At 41.4% G+C, this 6,032-nt stretch overlaps 1 long non-coding RNA gene across 1 annotated transcript in view; it reads left to right on the top strand.

Annotated features, from left to right (window-relative positions):
• Nucleotides 1-1,231: 1,231 nt before the first annotated feature.
• The window catches only part of LOC145425846 (uncharacterized), a 32,416-nt gene continuing 27,615 nt past the window's right edge, over nt 1,232-6,032 (top strand). The window contains exon 1 of the long non-coding RNA XR_013906607.1: nt 1,232-1,495. This is a non-coding gene — a long non-coding RNA (uncharacterized LOC145425846). The remainder of the gene's footprint in view (nt 1,496-6,032) is intronic.

Genomic DNA, 6,032 nt, shown 5'->3' on the forward strand with positions numbered 1-6,032 from the left:
AAACCTGCTGACTTTACATTAACCTTTTTATTACAGGTACAGCTAAGACCATTTTATAAGCTCAGTCAATTAGAGATCCGGCTCTTTCGGTTCGGCTCACTAAAAAGAGCCGGCTCTTTTGGCTCCGACCGGCTCTTCGGGTTGTTTTATTGCTTTAATTTATTTATTATTAACAATAATATGAAATTATGCACAAAAGGAATTACTAATGTAAAAAAAAGTGGTTTTATTTATATGTTTATATATAAATATATACGGTGGCCCCTAGAGACAAACCACGTACAAACTACAAAACACATTTCTAGCATGAACTGAACTTCCAAAGCAGAGCTACTAGATCACTTAAATTACACAATTGAAAGCATGTGTGTATTGTTTGTGTATTTATACACAGGCACTCGTATATAGTCAAATAATTAAAAAAAAAGTTCATTTACCTGTTACTACCACACACCAAATCCGGTCGTTGGTACTTGCTGGCTTGTGTAGCCACTAGGTAACAAAAGCTCAACACTGCGCCCAGCATCCTGGAGCACTTCTGTTGTGTTTGTACGTGTTTTGAGTTTTTATGTGCTTCTGAGTTTTTACGTGTTTTGGAGTTTTTACGTGTTTTGGAGTTTTTACGTGCTTTGTCTCTAGGGGCCACCGTAAATATACTTTTATTTATTCACTCCACATAAAATGTAATAAAGAAATCATATAATACAAAAATCAACTATTCACATTTCACCTTTTAACTATTTAAATTTTCAGCTTTTTCTTTTTAAACAAATTTAAAATGAAACAACACAAAACACTGCAAACCACAACACAATTAAATATAAATTAAAATATGAAAACAAAAAGAAGATGCATATTCTCTGTCATATGGGCCTGCATGAATAAACTTTCTGAGTCCTTTATCATCTGCAACTGAAAATAGTTGTGGATGATTACTATACCTTTCTAATGTGACGTTGTTGTCCCTGGCTCTCTCTCTCTCTCTCCCTCCCGCTCTGTTCCTGTGCTACTCAGTGTAACTACCGCCCCTCCCCCCCTCTGCTCAGCGTAAAGCACAAGGCTCGCGTGCTGAGTGAAGCAGGAAAAAAAGTGCGAGTGAGAGGGTGAGAGAAAGAAAAAAAAACACGTGACGGCTCGCGATAAGGAGCCGGCTCGCGTCGTTCACTTCAAGGAGTCGGCTCTAAGAGCCATTTCGTTCGCGAACGACCATCACTATAGCAGAGCCCGGGAAGGGGGCGGAGCAAGGTGTGTGCGCGTGGTAGATGAGGCGAGCATAGAGAGAGCTGCTTTTAATGAAACGGGAGTAAAGCAGTAAACTTACAGGAACATATACCACTACCAACGTTTGGATCGATATCTGCACACCCTTGTCTCCTGGATCCTAGCTGAGATCAGCGTGAACCACGTGGGTCTCTGCTCCCTGATCTGTTTCCTGTGTTTAGAAGACTTCCAGCTTTGTCACGGAGTTTCTGTCGGTTTGTGGGCTCATCTAAAGGTAAGCACCGAGCTAACGTTAATGCGGGTTCAGTTTATGTTGAGTTTATCTCTGTTGCGAACAATAGACTGTTTGGTATACACTGGAGTTAGGCAGACTGTAGAGTTTGTGATTGCTTGCAACATTATAATCTGGCGGTTGCTAACTGCGGTCAAGTGAGCCTTCACTTACGAAGTCACAGTCAAGCCAGCCTCACCGCAAATGCTGTTGTGCAATTCTTAGGCATATTTACACATAGGTTTGCAAGCAAGAAAGTCTTCTCTATGGTTGTGTCCCAATTCAGGGTCTGCACGCTTGAAGTACGCATTTTAAGTGCGGTTACGTCACCGCCACTCGACGACGGCTGTCCCAATTCAAAGAGTACTTCAAATGCGCCGTCGATTACCCCAAATATCAAGCGTGGTCCGGTGCACGCTTCGTGGTCCCATATATCCCACAATCCATAGCGCAGCGGTGGGTGTGGAGAATTTTGCCGCAAAATACGGCAGAAGGGAGCAGAAGAGTTTTTTTTTTATTCCAAACTTTATTGAAATTATAAAGCGAACAGTCAGTCATTCCAGTTCAGTTTGTACAGTAGACATACAAGGCAAATAAGAGTAACAATATACAGTACAATGAAATAAGAAGGACAAATAAAGGAAAAGAAAAAAAAGGGGGGGGGGATGTGACAGACTTCATAACAACTTTGTACTTGAAAGTTGTGACAGCTCATTCGTTAAACATTTCTGAATGAATTTCAATCAATAATAAATCTTTTTTATTGGAAGTTAATTTAAGAGAGTTTAAGTAATATTCAATTTCAATCAAAAACAAATTAAATGATGGGGTTGAGTTTTGAAATTTACATTTATGTATATGGAATTTCCCTAATAAGATGGAGCGGCCGAAGAGTGAACTGTCAAAAGTACTGAATATGACGTCACTTATTTATGTGCGAATGTTTAATAATTAAAGTCAGTCATATATCCACAAACACAACAAGCTGAAAGTCAGTGATGTATGTGTGTGTGTATTTTTATATATATATATATATATATATATGTGTATATATATATATATATGGCTGTGTCCCAATTCAGGGTCTGCACACTTGAAGTACGCGTACTACGTACGGTGCGTACTATTAGTACGAGAAGTGCGGAAGTAAGAGGCTTATGAAATGGGACGGTCTAGCCTCTGTCACGCTGGTCAGGTTGCCCAGCAACCATGATACTAACCGTGAGACATCAGTTACACAGCGATAAAAAGAAACACAAAAACTGGCAAGAAGCGGTTGTATTATTATCTGCAATAGCCGGTGCAATAGACAGCCACGGGAAGCCGACAGGTAAAGGGATCGTTTTTCCCTTTATTCTAAGCTCAAAGATGAGACTATTCAAAGTATAGTACTGTAAATTGGGTATAGTTTGGTATTTTCTCTGGAGCTGTTTTCTTGGTTATTTATCCCTAATATTGTCTCAGTATGTCTGATACAAAAAAGATAGTGGAAAGTTTCAGGACAGAGTTTTGGAATGATTGTAAAACTGTGTAATCATCAGTGTTGGGTAAGTTACTTTAAATTAGTTAACCCTCCCTCTCCTGTTTCTACTTCAATCATGAAACTGATCAATGATCAGCTGATTGGCTTTTCTCTCTTGTTTGTTTATCGCCCACTTTGCGCCAGAAAGAGGAAACCAGCGGAGGTCGCGCTAAACAACAGCAGCATGTTTAAGCTTGATCAGCTATTGTTAGAATTTATTTAATATTAATTTCTAGTATCAGCTGATGTTTGCTGGAGCCACAGCTGCAAAAAAGCTGCTGGTCATGATATGGTTTGGTTATCTGGTGAGAGGGAAACATGAAGATGAAACCAGGAGATGTCCTTACTGAACCATCAGAGCTGAACAGGTGATGGAGAAATAGGTTTACCTTTTAGGTGACATGAATGAGTTGAAGGGAAGTTATGAACTGTTTCTGAGAGACAAATAACACCAGGATCCTTTTTTTTAATGTAGCTGACAGCTGGTAACTGTGCAGGGGCGGGTCTAGCAAAGTGTTGCCAGGGGGCCAGGTAGGGCATTAACAGGGAGAGGGGGGCACAAAGAAATACTTTTCTTTCTTTTTCTCATTTAAAATATCTATTTATGCATATATACCATCAGAACAGTGTACATCAGCGTTTCTTTTCATTCAAAGGCTTTATGACGGTCTCTAGTCAAAATGCCCGGGTCTGTCCCAGTGTCCCAGCCCAGCCCTGTATGCAGCTCCTCTGGAGTCTGGTGTTACCTACATCTTCGTATTCGGAAGGCAGAATTTCTGGTTTTATACAATCGAAAGCACCACGACTGCAGTTTTTGTGTTGGATGTAAAAACATGACGCTGTGACGTAGGCTAGAATCATGGCGGCGGTCAACAACGGTCCAGGCGTGGGATTTCTATCATAGAAAAATGCACAGAATTTTTTCCTTTCTATTGGTAGGTGGCACAGTGCACTTGTGGCAAGTAAGCAAGCTAGAAGACTGGCAGTCTGGCTGGTATCCAGTTACAGAAGCAACACATTAACAAGAGAATTCTGAGTAAAACCAAAGTTACTTTCCCTAGTAACTAGTTACTTTGAAAGTAATGAGTAACTTGAAGTAACTGAGTTACTTTTGATAGAAGTAACTGGTAACTGGTAATCTAACTAAGTTACTAATTTAAAGTAACTTACCCAACACTGCACATGAGTGTATACTTACAACCTAAAAAATCTTACCAGGGGCCCGTTCTTCGTACCTCGCTCACTACATCCAAGATCAAATGACACACCCAAGATCAAATCATCGCGCTAACTTTGAGCTTGCTATTCCGGTTCTCCGAACACACCTGTTGTTGACGATTAGTATAGCTGGATGAAGTAATGTGAGATCGCCGGGTGGCTTAAAAGGGGCTACACATCGAGAGTAGAAACATTGATCGGCAACCCTTTGATTGGTCGGCGAAAATGTCGAAGGAGCGCGCTCAGTATTTTTCGTCAGCAGAGCAAGAACTCTTGATTGAGGCATTTCAGGAGTTTCAGTGTTTAATTAAAACGCAAGGGAAGGCTGAAAAGGCTGCAAAAGCAAGGAGAGAGGGCTGGCAGGAAGTTGCTGACAAATTAAACTTGTAAGTAATTTAATAATAATAATAATGGATTGGATTTATATAGCGCTTTTCAAGGCACCCAAAGCGCTTTACAATGCCACTATTCATTCACTCTCACATTCACACACTGGTGGAGACAGCTGCAGTAGCCACAGCTGCCCTGGGGCAGACTGACAGAAGCCAGGCTGCCATATTGCGCCATCGGCCCCTCTGGCCAACACCAGTAGGCGGTAGGGTAAATTTATTATATTATATTACGTTATACCCTCTGCAGCACGGTGGCACGGTGGTTAGCACTGTTGCCGCACAGCAAGAAGGTCCTGAGTTCAATTCCAACATCAGGCCGGGGTCTTTCTGTGTGGAGTTTGCATGTTCTCCCCGTGTTTGCGTGGGTTCTCTCCGGGTACTCCGGCTTCCTCCCACCGTCCAAAGACATGCAGCTTGTGGGGATAGGTTAATTGGATAATCCAAATTGTCACTAGGTGTGAATGTGCGAATGAATGTGAGTGCGAATGGTTGTCTGTCCCTGTGTGTTGGCCCTGCGACAGACTGGCGACCTGTCCAGGGTGTACCCCGCCTCTCGCCCTATGACAGCTGGGATAGGCTCCAGCGCCCCCCGCGACCCTGAAAAGGACAAGCGGAAGCGAATGGATGGATGGATGGATGGATATTACGTTATACCCTCTTTCACATTAGAGCCACAACAGGACCAACTAGAACATGGGAACAGGTAAAAGTGAAATATAAGAATATTCTACAGAATGGTAATATTTATCACTTATATTGCTTTTAGCCTCTTGAAAAGAGACCCTGAAATAATTTGTTTGTTTATAACAGCAACCAAGAAAAGGGCAGAGCAAAAACAGACAGGTGGTGGTCCTGCACCCCCTCGTCAACAAGTTGGTTAAGTAAATAATACCCTCACGGGAAAATCGATATCTCTCTATGAGCACACTGTCGCGCTGAGCTGAAGGATCCTGTCTATCCTGCAATATACGCTGAATTCTGGAAACTCTCCTTATCAATCTTGCACCTTCCGCAATGGGTGGCTCGCGTATACGGACAGGACATGGCTGCGACAGACTTCTCAAATCCACCTTCGCTTTTATAGCCGTGGTCTCTCATCTTGATTACACGAAGTGATTTACTATTACTACTCTAAAATATGAATTACATCTGAAATAATCAAATACATGACATAGAATGATTAATAGTACATTTCCCTTTTTTAGGAAATGACCTGTATGTATCTGTATGAAATCAATAAAAGAATCAAATACTGCATTATCTTTAGTTACATTGATAATATTTATTTATGGTAAAACAGTGGAGAAATATCGCTGTTGCTTTTGTATAAATGAAGCGGACATACCTGAGTGGCCGCAATCTAATCTTGTTTACATAAAGTAAGCCTGCTCCCGAGCAGGTTTACGCT

This window comes from Astatotilapia calliptera, chromosome 3 (genome assembly GCF_964374335.1).
Source record: "Astatotilapia calliptera chromosome 3, fAstCal68.1, whole genome shotgun sequence".
Lineage (NCBI taxonomy): Eukaryota > Metazoa > Chordata > Actinopteri > Cichliformes > Cichlidae > Astatotilapia > Astatotilapia calliptera.